Raw genomic sequence first — 17,500 nt, 5'->3', positions numbered from 1 at the left:
GCCTCGACCGAGTTGGGTCTGGAAAGAGGGATAGAGGAGAATAAGAGAGAGAGGGAGCGGTGATAGTGATGAGATGAGTAGTAGAAGTACGTATCAGCTGGAGTCTGGAACGTCCACAGCAGGAGGATGTCTACGGCAGCTCAGAGGAACCTACGAGACAAGGGAGCTCAGGGACTCCAGAAAGGTCTATGGTTAGTAACTTTAATGTGACAGGGAGAGTTAAAGTAAGTGATGAGGGGGGTTGAGGGGAAGGGGGTGAGATAGGATCCCAGTGTGTCAGTGTGCCAGTTCCCCCGGCATTCTAAGCCTATAGCAGCATAACTAAGAGCTGGTCCAAGCCTGATCCAGCTCTAACTATAAGCTTTATCAAAAAGGAAAGTTTGAAGCCTACTCTTAAACGTAGAGAGGGTGTCTGCCTCCCGGACCCTGACTGGTAGATTATTCCAAAGGAGAGGGGCCTGATAACTGAAGGCTCTACCTCCCATACTACTTTTAGAGACTGTAGGTAGGACCAGCAGGCCTGCATGTTGGGAGTGTAGTGTTCTAGAGGGGTAATAAGGCACTATGAGCTCTTTAAGATATGAAGGTGTCTGACAGACAGACAGACAGACAGACAGACAGACAGACAGACAGACAGACAGACAGACAGACAGAACCGTCCTGATTCTGTGAGTCTGTATGAATAAAGAGACTGATGAACCTTCAACAAAGACTGAACTGTGGGCTCAGAGAGAGTCTGTTGATCGGATCAATAATCACATCCGTCCAGCCGTAAAATCCAGTCCTGTCACATTCAGTCTGCAGACGGCCTTCAGCAGCACGTCAGCTCACGTTAATCTGACACTCAGTGCACAGCTGAGCGCTCACTCTCAGACTAACTTCAGCCACAGAAGAGTGTGTGGTATTAATGTCTCACAAACAGCTGACAGGCTTTATAAAGATGAACGTAAACAGAGGAGTCACAGCAGCTCAGTGAAGTACGGTCACTAAAGGTTCATTCACACAAATATAAAGAAAACACAACAGGTCTGTGAGGCTGTCTGAACCTGTCACTAAGCTTTCTTTACTCTGGGCTCTGCAGTCAGTGATCACACACCACCAAACAAAGGTTGATGCACAGAAATATCCTGAACTGACCCTGCACTTATAAGATCTTCCTCAGTGAAGCTGGCTGCAGATTTTGAGTTTTAACTTTTCCATCATGAACTATTTTCTCTCCATCTTGTCTAAATTCAAGGAAGACCATATTCTGTTGTTGTAGGTGTAGTTCATGTGGTGTTTATTCCTGTGTTCTCCCTATTTTAATTAAAAAAGATTAAAAAAATTAATTGACTTTTACCTTTTCATAATTTTAATTTCTTATTTTTTTAATACCACCTTCCATCTATTATATTTCATTTTCATTGTTATTTCTATTTTCTCTTCTGTGTTTATTTAATTGTTTTATAATTTAAATTATTCATATTATTATTATCATTATTCTATTTACTATTATTATTAAAATAACTGTAATTATTATTACTTTTCGTATTTATTTTTGTTCTTATTTTTATATTAAATTCGTTATTAAATCATCTTTTTAGTATTTAAAAAAGTATCTTCTCTATCCAGTCATTTATTTTCTATTTTAAATTATTATTATTATTATTACTTTAATTTTTTAACCTTTTTTATTTATTTATTTCTTATTTTTTATATGAAATTTGTTATTTAACCATATGTTCTTTATTGTAATTTATTTTTTCTCTTCTCTATGTATTCATTTATATTCTATTTTAAATTATTACAATTATTATTTTTTATCTTTATTTTTTCCATTATTTCATTTTTTTACTTTTCTTCTTACTTATTTTTGTTTTCAGGTCATTCATTATATATATTTGGAATTGTATGCCTTGTAAAATATACATACATGTCATTATGTATGTGTACGTGTATAATCTTCATACACACTCTTTGAAGAATTTTATGGATGATGTAAAGTGCATTAATCAACATTTCTCTTCAACCATTTATTTTTACTCCCTATCATATCCAATTTATTTATCATTTATGTTCCCTTTAAGAGAAAAACATCACTTGGCTGAAATGTTTAAGTTGATCTTCTGTACATAATGTGTAAAAACTCAAATAAACAGAGCTTTGAAGAAAAAGAAAAAGACATATCAGTCATCAGGCCCCTCTCCTTTGGAATCATCTACCAGTCAGGGTCCGGGAGGCAGACACCCTCTCTACTTTTAAGAGTAGACTTCAAACTTTCCTTTTTGATAAAGCTTAGAGCTGGATCAGGCTTGGACCAGCTTTTGTCATGCTGCTATAGGCCTAGACTGCCGGGGGAACTGGCACACTGACACACTGGGATCCTAGCTCACCCCCTTCCCCCCAACCCCCTCATCACTTACTTTAACTCTGCCCTGTCCCATTAAAGTTACTAACCATAGACCTTTCTGGAGTCCCTGAGCTCCATTGTCTCGTAGATTCCTCTGAGCTGCCTGTAGACCGTCCTCCTGCTGTGGACGATCTGGACTCTAGCTGATACAGACGTGCTGGACTCCAGCGGCAACAGCTTCTACTACTCGTCTCATCACTATCACCTCTCTCTCTTACTCCCCTCTATCTGTCTTTCCAGACACAACTCAGTCGAGGCAGATGTCTGTCTAACATGAGTCTGGTTCTGCTCGAGGTTTCTGCCTGTTAAAGGAAGTTTGTCCTCTCCGCTGTAACTAGCTAAATACTGCGATGTGCAATGCTCATGATGGATTAAGGTGGGGTCAGACTGAGTCTTATCCTGTCTTGGTGTTGGGTCTCTGTTCATAATTTGACATAGTGTGGTCTAGACCTCCTATGTTTGTAAAAGCGTCTTGAGATAACATTTGTTGTGATTTGGCGCTATACAAATAAAGATTGAGATTGATTGATTGACATATCCTGATACAAAAACCACCACACACATCTAAATGATAACTGAGTCAACAGGAAGATTTACCCTCTCTGTCTTTGCACAGCGACGTCACACATTTCTGGATGTCAGAAACAAAATCATGATGAACTTAACATGAAGTGTGACCACATCCAGTTTGAACCTTGTCAGCACCTGTAGGACGGTTTAATGGGAGGAACCTGAGGTATGGGGCTTCCTTTGCTTATCACAATAAATATATATCTCATATTTAAGTTTCCTATTTTTAGATCTCAGGAGAGCCACCTTCATCATTCAAAGCACACATCGGACATCCAATAATCCGTCTCTCATCCTCACGATTCATCCAGAATCTAAATGATTTCTGGGGTTCATCGGGCCTGCAGCTGATCTACAGACTTGCTCTATCTCTCCCTATCTCTCTCTCTCCCTATCTCTCCCTCTCTCTGTCTCTCTGAGCAGTGTGTGTTTGTGGCAGATGATGGAGGAGAGAAGCTGTTAGCAGTCCGTAAATCAGAGCTGACCTCTGTGTTTACCTGTTTCAGCTGAAGCTTTTAGTGAAGTGCTGCGGTCCAGAGGAGGAAAGTCTTGATTGATGTTTTTACTGAAACAGACGCAGAGACGCTCTCAGAGCTGGAAACCGTCCAAAGCGGCTGATTATCCAGGGGAGAAAAAGGGAGATGAATTAGTATTCAGCGTGCTTTTAAGACCAAACCTGTGATCCAAACACGCCGTGCTCTGTGAATGGATGTATATACGCTCTTCAGATGAATACATTAGGACTGCAGAGAGATGCAGAGCGCACATTAAAATGACAGTTAATGTATCTGTCCAACACTGGTCTGCTTTAATTAACATAATGACAGTTCTTTATTGAATAAAACAAGCTGTGATTGGCTATCCACAAGTCAGTCATGATACATTCAGTCATGAGTCTCCACTGCATGCAGGAAATACAGAACTGTGGGGTTATGAAGTCCTGATGCTGGTCGAGCAGTGACCCAGGCATGCTTTAACATCAGGGATCCTGTATAGAGAGCAGGTGGGTATGCAGATTAGAGCCCTGAGAGGAGGGCTTCACGTCAGGGTCCTGATCACCCTGAAGGGATTCTAACCCACATACTAATGTACATCAAACTGAAGAGTACAATCAGACTGTAGACCAGAGTCTGCATCCTCAAGATAACAGCACACCTGAACACACCCTCATGACACTCACGTGGGCTCAAGTTATTTCCAACGTGATGAGTGCGTCAGGAGGAAATTATCAAGCAAACTAAACGCTTTGTGTCAGCTGTTAACTAGAGCAGGGTTTCCCAAACTTTACCATGTCAAGGCCCCCCAAACAGTATTAGCTTCTGGCCGGGGACCCCCTTTGTAAACCCACAGGCAATGCTTATTTTTCCCCTTCCCTCCAATTTTCTGAGGACCCGCTAGTGTCCCTGGGCAGCACCCCAAGGGGCCGCGAACCCCACTTTGAAAACCCCTGAACTAGAGAACAAAAAGTTTGCAGATTTAGCATCTGTTTCTTCTGGTTCTGGACCTGGTCTTGATATCAGAAGTGTCTGGTCTCTGTTTGTAGTGTGAGGAGGATTGGGTGTTTTGGAATTCATTAAAACAGTCCGCATGGAGAGCAAAGGGAGGAGGACTTACCGGCTGAACACAAGGCATGTGTGACCCATGTCTCCCATGAAGCCTGTAACATGCTCCCTCACTGCACACTTCCTCTTCCTGTGGGGGTCTGAAGAGTCAACCTTTAACCCCTCTGTTACTCCTGAGCTGGATCAATAACTGATCCACGTTTGATTAATACATGAGCTGAGGAAGAGTCAGAGGAAGAGTCAGAGGAAGAGTCAGAGGAAGACTCTGGGGAAGAGTCAGAGGAGAGTCAGAGGAAGAGTCAGAGGAAGAGTCCGCCTGCACCACAAAAACTTCCATTAAATCCACCCTCTTCTCTTATCTGCAGGAAACTCTCAGTGTCTGTGTGTGTGTTTGTGTGTGTGTGTTAGTGTGTGTTTGTGTGTGTATGTGTGTGTGTTTCCCTTCATTACCCAGCATCCCAAGCAGCGAGGAATCATCTGGTCCTCTCCCTCACTCAGAGAGAGAAGCCTGGTAGGGATTCGTCTGAAATCCTCTCAAACATGCTCTGATACATCAGACGATGAACACCCCGTCTCTGAGCTCCCTCGCCTCTGCACCGGCCAGCTGTGGACTGCTACTGCCCCCTGCTGGCTGAGGGTGGAGCCGCTGCTGCTGAACACACAGCGTGTCTCTGTGTACACATGTGACACTTGTTTGTCTAATGACTGTTCATTAGTTTTCTCGCTTCAGCTGGTCTGAAAGCTTCATCAGCGGGACGTGAGGAGGACGCACGACAACAAGTCGAGTCACTGAACTCCATTAAACACATCAGCAGCGGAGCGTCAGGGCTCTTTGATGAGGGCCTCAGGTACACGCAGGGGGCCGGCCGGAGCGTGTGTTTTGGCTCTTAATTGATCAGTCGATCTCTCTGGATTAGCAGGGGCTCAGTGGGGGAGGCTTGTTTGTATTTATTTATTTGATTGATTTGATTATTAGACATGTACAGAGCATGTTAACAAACAACCAAGAGAGAGAGAGAGTTTACCAAGAGGATGGTGCTCCACTAGCTTTGTCACAATCATAAGCCACATGGTCGTGTTGTGCCTGGAAAGGGAAACATAAGTCAATAAAATGATGCTTCCTCTCTGGCAGCTTCGTCAGGAATATTGTGTCTTTCCAAATTATTCTCGTACTTCTCAAACCTTTCAAAACTTCTAACAACTAGGGGTGTCCCCAAAAAGTTGGATATTTGACGATTCAGCCTGAAGAGCCTTAGTCGACTGCCAAACTCATAGTCGAACATCTGCACATGAAACGAGGATCATTCCATTCAAACTATGGGGGTGCTCAATGTCTAACTTTATATCTTTTCCTGTTTTCAGTATAAACCATGTCTCATATTTCCTATTTTGATATAAATATAAACTTATAAATACTTCATGTAATTCTGGAAATAGCTTTTGAAGTGTTAAAGGTGACATATCATGCAAAATTGAGTTTTTAATGGTTCTCTACCTGAAATATGTTTCCCTGGCATGTCTACAAACCCCCCGAGAATGAAAAAAATCCATTCTGCCCCTGTTCTGATTTCTCCACCTTTCTGTAAATGTGTGTGAAACCAGCCGTTTCAGACTTCAGTGTTTTTGTTACGTCACAACAATATCCGGTCTGTCACGGAGTCAGAGCTCGGAGCTTGTTCAGCCCATAGACTGTATAAACTAATACTGAATCCCCTCCTCAGTTTTTCATTCCCTGCACAAATGTGTGCTAACAAGGAGCTTAGGAGGGAGGCATGCTAGTTGTAGGCTGTCTTAATAAACACAAAGGTCGGTTTTACTCCCCACGTCTGCAGATTTGAAGATCTAGTGGATGATTTTTATTTGTCATGGATAAGTGCTAGCGCTAATTAGCATAGCCACATAGCTATATGTTCATAGCTGTAGCTGTAGCTGTAGCTGTAGCTGTAGCTGTAGCTGTGTACCAAGACACACGTCTACATACTGACAAATAAAACAACAAGAAACACTAAATCTGTGACCAATCCTTCATAAAAGGTCCTGCTGCCTCTCTGGCAGAGGTCGGTTTTACTCCCCACGTCTGCAGATTTGAAGATCTAGTGGATGATTTTTATTTATCATGGATAAGTGCTAGCGCTAGTTAGCATAGCCACATAGCTACATGTTCGTAGCTGTGTACCAAGACACAAGTCTACATACTGATAAATAAAACAACAAGAAACACTAAATCTGTGACCAATCCTTCAGAAAGGTCCTGCTGCAGGCGCCTCTCCGTCAGGATCAGATTCTGGATCAGATTCAGAGGGTTGAAGTAACGTGATCTCTGAGCAGCCGTGTATATTCAGCCAACATGTAAACATTAGATCAACGTGCTGGAGAGCCGAGGCACATCCACTTCCTGAGGGGGCGTGGTCAGAGGGAAAACAGAGTGTTCTGAGGAGGACTGAAGAAGAGGGTTTTTCAGGCATGCCAAAATCTGATTTCAAAGTGTTTTTTTGAGCATAAACTTTAAAGACATGTTTTGGGGACCTCTTAGACCAATATATATTGATGAAAAAAGCGTGATATGTCACCTTTAAATGTCCTTAAGGTGGTAATTAAATCTCCCCTGGTAATTAAAGGTGGACTCTCCCATTTAGCTGGACCTGTGGAGCAGACCTACCTCAGCTGGTCTTTAAATCTTTTTAGGTTCATAGCAGATTTTAAAATGTCAGACTAAATAAATGAAGTTAAGGTGTTAACTTAGATTCGGGAGCAGGACCACGCCTAAACCACACCCTCATTCACCTGACAAGCCTTCTTAAACGTAGCCAGCCTACTCCAACTGCTTGTCCGTGATTCTTCAACCCACCCTCCCTCACCTTACTCTACTGCACTTAAACTATTTCCTTGTCCTCTCCTACTCAACTCGTGCTCGCTCCTTCTATGCCCTGTCTACTTCCAGGTACAACCCGGGTCAAGATCAGCTCCGGCAGGATAACGCTGAGACGGAACCCCCATCCTGAGTCTCCTTCTGCTGGGCACACCACGCACAACTAATTCATTAAATGTTCAACTTATATCCTTGTGTGGCGTGGTCCTTGCTAGTGAAACTTCAGATGATCCTGAAAAAAAGTGATGAAGATGAGGAGCAGCTTCATGAAGAGGGCTGTGAGATCAGGGATTACCGGACCACACAAAAACTGGACTGGGCCTCTAGAACGGTGCCAAAAACACGAGGAGTGCACTTCTGCCCGTGAACACGTGGACACGTTGTTTTTTTTCTTGTAAAGACTGGAGCGGACACAGACGCAGTGACAGACTCTTTTAAAAGGTACTGGTAAAGGATTTAAAAACCCTTCAGCTGGCTCAGGTTTGATTTTGAACATTATAGAAATGTTTAGTCTCAAGTTAGACAAACTCCCCTCCACAGCGCTGGTCTCTGCAGAGTGAACAATGTTTAAAGATCTCCTGATGTCCTTCCTTTTTCATGTTTAAGCCATGATTCACATATTCAGGAGGTTTTTTCCTTACTAATATAATGATAGAATTTAAACATCATGATGTGCATGCAGGTGTTATTATGTCCTTATTAATTAGATTTGCAGACACTGAGACATTGTTCAGATAAATCCTGTGCAGTGCTCTGAGCTCATTCTGTCTATCATACATGTTTATTTTATAATGTCACGTTTGTTTATGTTTAACTGACGGTGGCCTCATGAGTTTTCTCTCGTTCACCACCTCTTTGTTTTTGGGTGCAATAGATTCAAAAGTTTTAATACCTATCTACTCTAGTGTCTCTTTCACTTTAAGCTGTGATCCTCTTAATTGTAAATGTTGTGTGTGTTTTCGTCATTCGGTCACCATCATGCAGACTTTGGGTCAGTGAAGAAAAAAAACAAACATTGGATGATTCGTCGACTGTGGCAAGAACTGACGGATCAGATTCGACGAAGCAAATTCTTAGTCGGGGTCACCCCTACTAACAACGGTTATCATATTAATAAAAAACACTACAACAAGCTTGTAACAATACACCAAAGTTAAGGAGCATACAATACTTTTATTTTACCTGAAGATGGGTTAAAAGTAGATAAACCTCGTACACAACGGCTGTTTTCAAAACCGCCTGCTACATACTACCTATGATTGTAGTATGTAGTGCATATTAAATACTGCGTCTGAAGGTAGTCTGTAGTCTGACTGTTCTGCTGGATCTGGTCTACAGGATGCTGAGTCAGGCGTAGCTTGATTTCCGGTTCACTTCTGATGTTGTCTTCTTCTGCCTAAAACCTTTTTACTGTCCTTCATCGCTTTATTTATTTATTTATTTATTTATTTATTTATTTATTTATTTATTTATTTATTTATTAACTAGTTTATTTATGTATTTTTGAAAAACCTTTATAACAGTAATTTATTTGTCTACTGTCTCATACCTTTATTCTGTTTAATTTGCGTTTACTCTTTAAATCTTTTGCGTTGTATTTTTTCATTGCATTGTTAGAATTTCCTCTCTCCTCCCTGAATCCCACCATGCTTTGTTGAATCCTGCCTTGTAAACTTTTGTTTTTAAAGGTGCTAAACAATTCAAGTTATATTATTATTATTACTGTTATTACTTAATGATTTAAAAAGTTAAGAAGTGGTTTATATTGAATTTAATAATTCTCACAGCACCTTAAAACTGAGTTCCCCGTCATATACAGAAAAAAGAAGGATCGTGCAGACTACATCCTTCATACTGAATTTTGGCGAAATCAGTACGTACTACTAGCATAGCACACGGTTTCAGAAACAGCCTGAGGCATCGCCATCAGGAAATCCCACTTCCTGTCCTGGCAGGCATGACTAATCAATCATGAGCATCATCTCTAATGGTGTGTTCACACCAAACACAAATAAAATCCTTTGCCCAAATGAATTGCATGTTAAGTCAATGTAGAGACGTCTGGTGAAGTGATGGCGCGATTCGCAGGAATGACGCAAATCATTTGCAAGAGCTGAAATATCTGAACTCCAGCGAATCCATCGCGCCGCGATAGCTAATCAGCGTGCAGATCGCCCAGTGACATGTGGTGTGACGTATGGACCAGCAGAGATTCACTCACCTGAAATATATAGGACACTTTGATTCTATCTCTGAGCAGCTTCCCCAAACTCTGTGACTCTACCTGTTTTTATGGGATGAGGAATAAACAGGAGCTCACTGTGAGGACAGAGAGGGAGGAGGGTTATCTGCTGAGTTGTGAAAAACTTTGTCTGTCACTTGAATCCTGCTATTAGTTGTACGAGGAAGTTAGCCCCGCCCCCTTTAGCATAACTGGCTTCCTCATTCGATGTCCGCAAGCTCAACCTTTTTTGATAACAACAGACTGGTGTGACATTTGCTGTGTTTTATTTGTTCTTGGTGTAGGTTGATGTTTTGGGATTGTTGTTGGTGTTTATAAGTTTGTTGTTGGAGTTTGTTGTTGTATGTTGTTGTTTGTTGTATAGTGGTGTTTGTTGTAGATGTGTTGGTGTGAGTTGTGGTTGTTGTTGTAGGTCTTTGTTGTGGTTGTTGTTGTTGTGGTTGGTATTTGATATTGTTGTTGTTGGAGTATGTTGTGTTTGATATTGTTGTAGTTGTTGGCGTTTGTTGGATTTGCTGTTGTTTGTTGGTGTTCATAATTGTTGTTGTTGTTGTTGTTGTTGGTTGCTGTTTGTAGTTGTTTATTGTTGTCACTGTGGATGTTTTTTTCTCCTCTGAAGAGGAGTCTGGCTGTGTGTGATGTTGCTTTGGTGGTATGTTTTTTGTTGTTGCTTGTAGTTGTTGTTTGTTGTTGTTGTTGATGATGATGATGATGGTGGTGGTGGTTGTTTATGTTTTTGTTGTTTGTTGTGGTTGTTGTGTAAGTTTAAGCCTCCCCTCTGAAGAGGAGTCTGGCTGTGTGTGATGTTGTTTGTGTGGGCAGTTTTTTGTTGGTGCTTGTAGTTGTTTGTTGTTTGTTGTTTGTTGTTGTCCTTTGTGGTGGTTCCTGTTTTGTTTGTTTTTGTTGTTGTGGCTGTGGTTGTTGTTGGTGGTGGTTGTGTTGTCGTTTGTTTTGGTTGCTGTTGTTTTGTTTGTTTTGTTGATGGTGTTGGTTGTAGTTGTTTGTTGTGGTTGTTGTTGTTGTTGTTTGTTGTTCTGTATGTCTTGGCCTCCCCTCTGAAGAGGAGTTTGGCTGTATCCGATGTCTTGGTGGGTGTTTTTTTGTTGTTGCTTGTTGTTGTTGTTGATGGTGGTTGTTTCTGTTTTCTGATGTTTGTTGTGGCTGTTGTGGTTGTTGTTGTTGTTGGTTGTTGTGTCATTTTAGCCTCCCCTCTGAAGAGGAGTCTGGCTGTGTGTGATGTTGATTGTGTGGGCAGTTTTTTGTTGTTGCTTGTAGTTATTTGTTGTGGTTGTTGTTGTCGTTTGTGGTGGTTCCTGTTTTGTTTGTTTTTGCTGTCGTGGCTGTGGTTATTGGTGTTGGTTTTGGTTGTTGTTGTTGTTTTGTTTTTTTGTTGATGGTGGTGGTGGTTGTTGAAGTTTGTTGTTGTTGTTGGTGGTGGTGGTTGTTGTTTGTTGTGGTTGTTGTTGTTCTGTATGTTTTAGCCTCCCCTCTGAAGAGGAGTCTGGCTGTGTGTGATGTTGTTTTGATGGGGTGTTTTTTGTTGTTGCTTGTAGTTGTTTGTTGTGGTTGTTGTTGTTGTTCTGCATGTTTTAGCCTCCCCTCTGAAGAGGAGTCTGGCTGTGTGTGATGTTGTTTTGATGGGGTGTTTTTTGTTGTTGCTTGTAGTTGTTTGTTGTTTGATGTAGTTGTTGTTGTTCTGTATGTTTTAGCCTCCCCTCTGAAGAGGAGTCTGGCTGTGTGTGATGTTGTTTTGATGGGGTGTTTTTTGTTGGTGCTTGTAGTTGTTTGTTGTTTGATGTAGTTCTTGTTGTTCTGCATGTTTTAGCCTCCCCTCTGAAGAGGAGTCTGGCTGTGTGTGATGTTGTTTTGATGGGGTGTTTTTTGTTGTTGCTTGTAGTTGTTTGTTGTTTGTTGTAGTTGTTGTTGTTCTGTATGTTTTAGCCTCCCCTCTGAAGAGGAGTCTGGCTGTGTGTGATGTTGTTTTGGTGGGGTGTTTTTTGTTGGTGCTTGTAGTTGTTTGTTGTTTGATGTAGTTCTTGTTGTTCTGTATGTTTTAGCCTCCCCTCTGAAGAGGAGTCTGGCTGTGTGTGATGTTGTTTTGATGGGGTGTTTTTTGTTGTTGCTTGTAGTTGTTTGTTGTAGTTGTTGTTGTTCTGTATGTTTTAGCCTCCCCTCTGAAGAGGAGTCTGGCTGTGTGTGATGTTGTTTTGATGGGGTGTTTTTTGTTGTTGCTTGTAGTTGTTTGTTGTAGTTGTTGTTGTTCTGTATGTTTTAGCCTCCTCTCTGAAGAGGAGTCTGGCTGTGTGTGATGTTGTTTTGGTCGGCTGGCTCTCTACAGCTCTGATTGATTTATTAATCACTCCACCAATGAACTAACAGAGAAACTGACCTTTTCATAGTCCCTAAGCACCCCCACCCCTCCTGCCTCCACCCAAACCAGCTGAATCGATCATTTAATGGAACATCAAGGCCACACAGATTATTTGTGAGCGTTTTGTCATGCATGCCCTCATATCCAGAGAGGTCAATACATTGACCTTCGCTAAGGAGTGTGTAAACAACACAGGGACGGACTGAACGTAGCCATTAACCTCTGTCAGCACGTTAAAGAGCTATTTAGCCTGGAAGCTAACGAGGACACGCCGACTACTCCATCACTCAGTGGCTGATGAAGCTCCGTCTGTACACAGTTAAATTAAAACAGGCAAGGATTTAAAAAGTAAGTATACATGCGTGTGCACGCTTGAATATCAATCTTATTTTCCAATCAGTCTGATAATCGTCTGATATGACACCCGAATGAATTTATTTACTGAAAACTCTTGATTAGAATTTAAAAAGTGGAAAATGGACTAGTGACTACTTTTTATTTTTTGTCCAGAGATCGTAAATATGGTTGCCTCGGTTTACTGACCATAAGAGCATATAGATGAAATTATATATCAATGTATATGTATGTAGGTGTGTGCTTGTTTGTATGTATGTATATGTGTGTGTATGTATATGTGTATATACATATGTATGTACCTATGTGTGTCTGTGTGTATGGGTTTATATATATATATATATATTTAGCACACTGTTAATTCCTCTAAAGATAACCTATACAACACTGTCCATTACCTTATGAGATCCTCAACTTTTATTTATTTCTATTGTTTTTTCTCTCTTTTTATTTGGAAACAAGGAATGACATGAAGAAAGTTGACACATTATAAAACCATTAATTACCTTGCTAAAAAAAAGGGGGGGGGGGGGGGATTTTCTATTTTGACACATGATTGTTGACCCACCCTGTCATTAGAGAGACTGGGGAAATTGATAAAAGAGTTAAAGAAAGCTGGTGTAACCTTTGTTTAAATTAGATTTATAAATAAAACCTCTTAAAATAATCTCATATAATGTAAATGGCATTAAAAAACCCTATAAAATGTAAAAAGATACTGCACCAACTTAAAAAAGAAGGAAGGGATATAGCCTTTTTACAAGAGACACACCTAAATCAACATGAATATGAAAAGCTAGGCAAATTGACATCAGCACAAGTGTTTTACTCATCACATAAGTCAGCAAGGGTGTAGCAATCTTAATATGGCTGCATTACACATTTCAAGTAGAGAAAGTGTCATCAGACACAGAAGGGAGATATGTTAAGGTATCTGGGAAACTTGATAATATAATGATTACCTTGATAAATGTGTACAACCCCCCCTGAAGAAGGGCCGGATTTCATCAGAGACAAAGTGGACTAGCCTCCCAAAGTCAAGGAATTACAACAATGGCAGGAGACTTTAACCTTATCATGGACGCCAATTTGGATTCACATGGTAAAAGAAAACACCACTCAGAAACAGCAGCTAGACTACTGAGAAGAGCTACTAAAGAAATCGGGGTAACACTTTACAATAAGGGTCCCTTAATTAGCATTAGTTAATGCATTATTAAGCATTAATTAACAGTTTAATAATAGTTTAATAATCGTTATAATGTATTACCTAACATTAACTAACACAGTAGTTAGTGCATTAATAAGCAGTTAATTAATGTCCACTGCTCAGAGTTAATTAATACATTATTAAACATTAATAAAAGTTACAAAACTTAATTAGTTAACCATTAGTGAATGCTTTCTGGACCCTTATTGTAAAGTGTAATACATGCATCACTTAAGTAACACATTATAAATGCTAAACTGCCTCATAAGCATAAGCATAAGTGTGTGCATCACTTTTAAGTGTCCTCTGGAAACACTTCTGTTGTGTTGCTGTCTATTTGCAGCGCGTTTTTCTAATGTATTGTGTTGTGGTCTTTGCATCGCGTTTTCTAAATGCTGTGCATGTGTTGTCAAATTGTTGAAGATGTTTTCTTAATTTGCTTGTGTTTTGTCTTTTTGACACTTAGAGAAATAAGGGATGACCTGACTTTAACCCAAACAAAGAGGAAGGTATTTTTAAAGGGTGGCATGAAAGAGGGTTGAGTATATTTGGTCAGATTATACGAGACAAAGAAGTGGTGCAATTTGAATATTTACAAAAACAACATGGCTTGCCACATTCTCATTTTTTCAGATACCTACAAGTTAGAAGTTACATTGAGAAAAGTAATATACAAAAGAAAACAATCACAGACTTTCATCCACTGATACAGAATTTGGTGAAAAACCATAAATGTGTGAATGTCAAGCATCACATGTCAGCATTGTATAAAACTCTGGAAATGAATAACAACACAGATGAACTGAGAGAAAAAATAAGGTGGCAAGAGGAACTTAACGTGAACCTACCAAATACTGACTGGGAACATATAAGTCTATCGACACAAAACACAACTGCATCACAGCTTTGGCGAGAATTTGCATGGCAATTCCAGATGCGGTTTTTCATGAAATTCAACAAGCCAAATTTCAAAACTCAGTAACACCAAAATGCTGGAGGGACTGTGGAGAAGATTATGCCAACTTTAGCCATATCTTCTGGTTTTGTCCTGTTTTAAAAGAGTACTGGGAGAATATCTGCACAGAAATGACTTACGTTCTGAAAAAAGACACTAAAATCAATTGTGACTTTATTTTGTTGGGAAAAATGCCAGAGGGAATAGTCACAACTACAGACAAGTATCTCTCTAGAATTTTAAGGATAACGGCTCTTAAACTCATTACTAGGAATTGGCTCCAGAAGCTAAGTCCAAGTGTAGAGAAATGGAGGGACTTAACTTAGAGTGTGAAAGTGATGGAACAGTTAACATCAATCAATCAATCAATCAATCAATCAATCAATCAATCAAGCTTTATTTATAGAGCACCTTTCATACAAATAAAATGCAACCCAAAGTGCTTTACAGCGATTGAAAACAAGAAAGAAGCAGAAATGAAACAATGGCAAGGCATATTAAGGGAAGATAATAATAATGATAATAATAAAACTAATAAGAATACAAATTAAAAATAAGAACAACATAAAAATAAAATAAAATAGAGACCAATGCACACCAAAATAAAATATGTGTAATTTAAATAAATGAAAGCATCAAAATTAAGAATAAAAATAGTTCAAATAAATAGATTTAAAAAGGTAAGGATAAGAGTTGAAAAATAAAACTAAGGCTAAAAATATCAATAAAACTGAGTAGATCAATAAAATTAAATAAATGAATGAATAAATACATAAAAATAGAATAAGATAACAGTTAAAATTACTAAAATAATAAAGCAACATTTAAATCAATATTATAGTAAAAGGTAGGTAATAAAATTGTTAAACCCTACATAAAAGCCAGACTGAATAAATACATTTTTAGTTTACGTTTAAAAGTCTCAATATCTCCATCAGCTCCTCTCAGATCCTCCGGCAGGCTGTTCCATAGTTTGGGAGCGTAGTGGCTGAAAGCAGCATCACCAAATGTTTTAGTTCTGCTCTTAGGAACAGCTAAAAGAGAGGAGCCAGAGGATCAGAGACTCTCTTATAATAAGCCAGTCAATTTATTTATTTTATTTAACCTTTATTTAACCAGGTGAGTTAATTGAGAACCAATTCTCATTTGCAATAACGACCTGGGCGAGGAGGCAACTCAGGTGGCATGACAATAAATAAAGACAAAACAAGAAACAGAGAGGACATACAGAGAGACCTAGAGACAGAACAATACAATACAAAAATATGACAGCAGTGAACAACTTAAAAGCAATTTAAAAGCAAGTGCAGTGATGTTGAGTTATGGGGTGTATTAGTTTTTTGAAAGTGGCGAGTGGAATGAGAGAGGTCAGCTTTAGGGATTGTTGCAGGTGATTCCAGTCATTTGCAGCGGAAAACTGGAAGGAGGTGCGACCAAAGGAGGTCCGGGTTTTGGGTGGGATGAGTTTGATAAGGCTACTTGAGCGCAGGCTACGGTTTGTGCTGTGAAGTTTGATTAGTGACTGTACAGTCATGGCCAAAAGTTTTGAGAATGACACAACTATTAATTTTCACAAAGTCTGCTGTTTCAGTTTTTATAATGGCAATTTGCATATACTCCAGAATGTTATGAGGAGTGATCGGCTCAACTGCAATTAATTGCAAAGTCCCTCTTTGCCTTGAAAATGAACTTTATCACCAAAAACACATTTCCACTGCATTTCAGCCCTGCCACAAAAGGACCAGCTAACATCATTTCAATGACACACAGGTGTCACACACATTAACACAGGTGTGGGTGTTGATGAGGACAAGGCTGGAGATCAATCTGTCATGATTGAGTGACTGGACACTTTAAAAGGAAGATGGTGCATGACACCATTGTTCCTCATCTGTTAGCCATGGTTACCTGCAAGGAAACACGTGCAGCCATCATTGCATTGCACAAAAAGGGCCTAACAGGGATGTTTAGAGCAGCGAGTAAGATTGCACCTCAGTCAACCGTCTATCCAATTATCAAGAACTTCAAGGAGAGAGGTTCAATTGTTGCCAAACAGGCTCCAGGGCGCCCAAGAAAGTCCAGCAAGCGCCAGGACCGTCTCCTGAAGGTGTTACAGCTGCGGGATCGGGCCACCACCAGTGCAGAGCTTGCTCAGGAATGGCAGCAGGCAGGTGTGAGTGCATCTGCACGCACAGTGAGGCGAAGACTTTTGGAGGAAGGCCTGGTGTCAAGGAGGGCAGCAAAGAAGCCACTTCTCTCCAGTAAAAACATCAGGGACAGACTGATATTCTGCAGAAGGTACAGGGACTGGACTGCTGAGGACTGGGGTAAAGTCATTTTCTCTGATGAATCCCCTTTCCGATTGTTTGGGGCATCTGGAGGAAGGCTTGTTCGGAGAAGACCAGGTGAGCGCTACCATCAGTCCTGTCTCTTGCCAACAGTGAAGCATCCTGAGACCATTCATGTGTGGGGTTGCTTTTCGGTCAAGGGAGTGGGCTCTCGCACAATCTTGCCTAAAAACACAGCCATGAATAAAGAATGGTACCAGAACGTCCTCCGAGAGCAACTTCTCCCAACCATCCAAGGGCAGTTTGGTGATGAAGAATGCCTTTTCCAGCATGATGGAGCACCTTGCCATGAAGCAAAAGTCATAACAAAATGGCTCGGGGAACAAAACATTAAGATTTTGGGCCCTTGGCCAGGAAACTCCCCAGATCTTAATCCCATTGAGAACTTGTGGTCAATCCTCAAGAGGCGGGTGGACAATCAAAAACCCACAAATTCTGACAAACTCCAAGCATTGATTATGCAAGAATGGACCGCCATCAGTCAGGATTTGGTCCAGAAGTTGATTGACAGCATGCCAGGGAGAATTGCAGAGGTCTTGAAAAAGAAGGGTCAACACTGCAAATATTGACTTATTGCATGAATTCTGTGTAATTCTCAATAAAAGCTTTTGATACTTATGAAATGATTTT

The 17,500-nt window shown here is 40.3% G+C and overlaps 1 long non-coding RNA gene across 1 annotated transcript in view; it reads right to left on the bottom strand.

Moving 5' to 3' along the window:
• Positions 1-3,553, bottom strand: part of LOC117818441 — a 5,962-nt gene extending 2,409 nt beyond the window's left edge. The window contains exon 1 of the long non-coding RNA XR_004632362.1: positions 3,457-3,553. This is a non-coding gene — a long non-coding RNA (uncharacterized LOC117818441). The remainder of the gene's footprint in view (positions 1-3,456) is intronic.
• Positions 3,554-17,500: the final 13,947 nt, after the last annotated feature.

This window comes from Notolabrus celidotus, chromosome 9 (genome assembly GCF_009762535.1).
Source record: "Notolabrus celidotus isolate fNotCel1 chromosome 9, fNotCel1.pri, whole genome shotgun sequence".
Taxonomy (NCBI): domain Eukaryota; kingdom Metazoa; phylum Chordata; class Actinopteri; order Labriformes; family Labridae; genus Notolabrus; species Notolabrus celidotus.
Note: the sequence above shows the minus strand (reverse complement) of the source record. Positions and strands in the feature narration are given on the sequence as shown.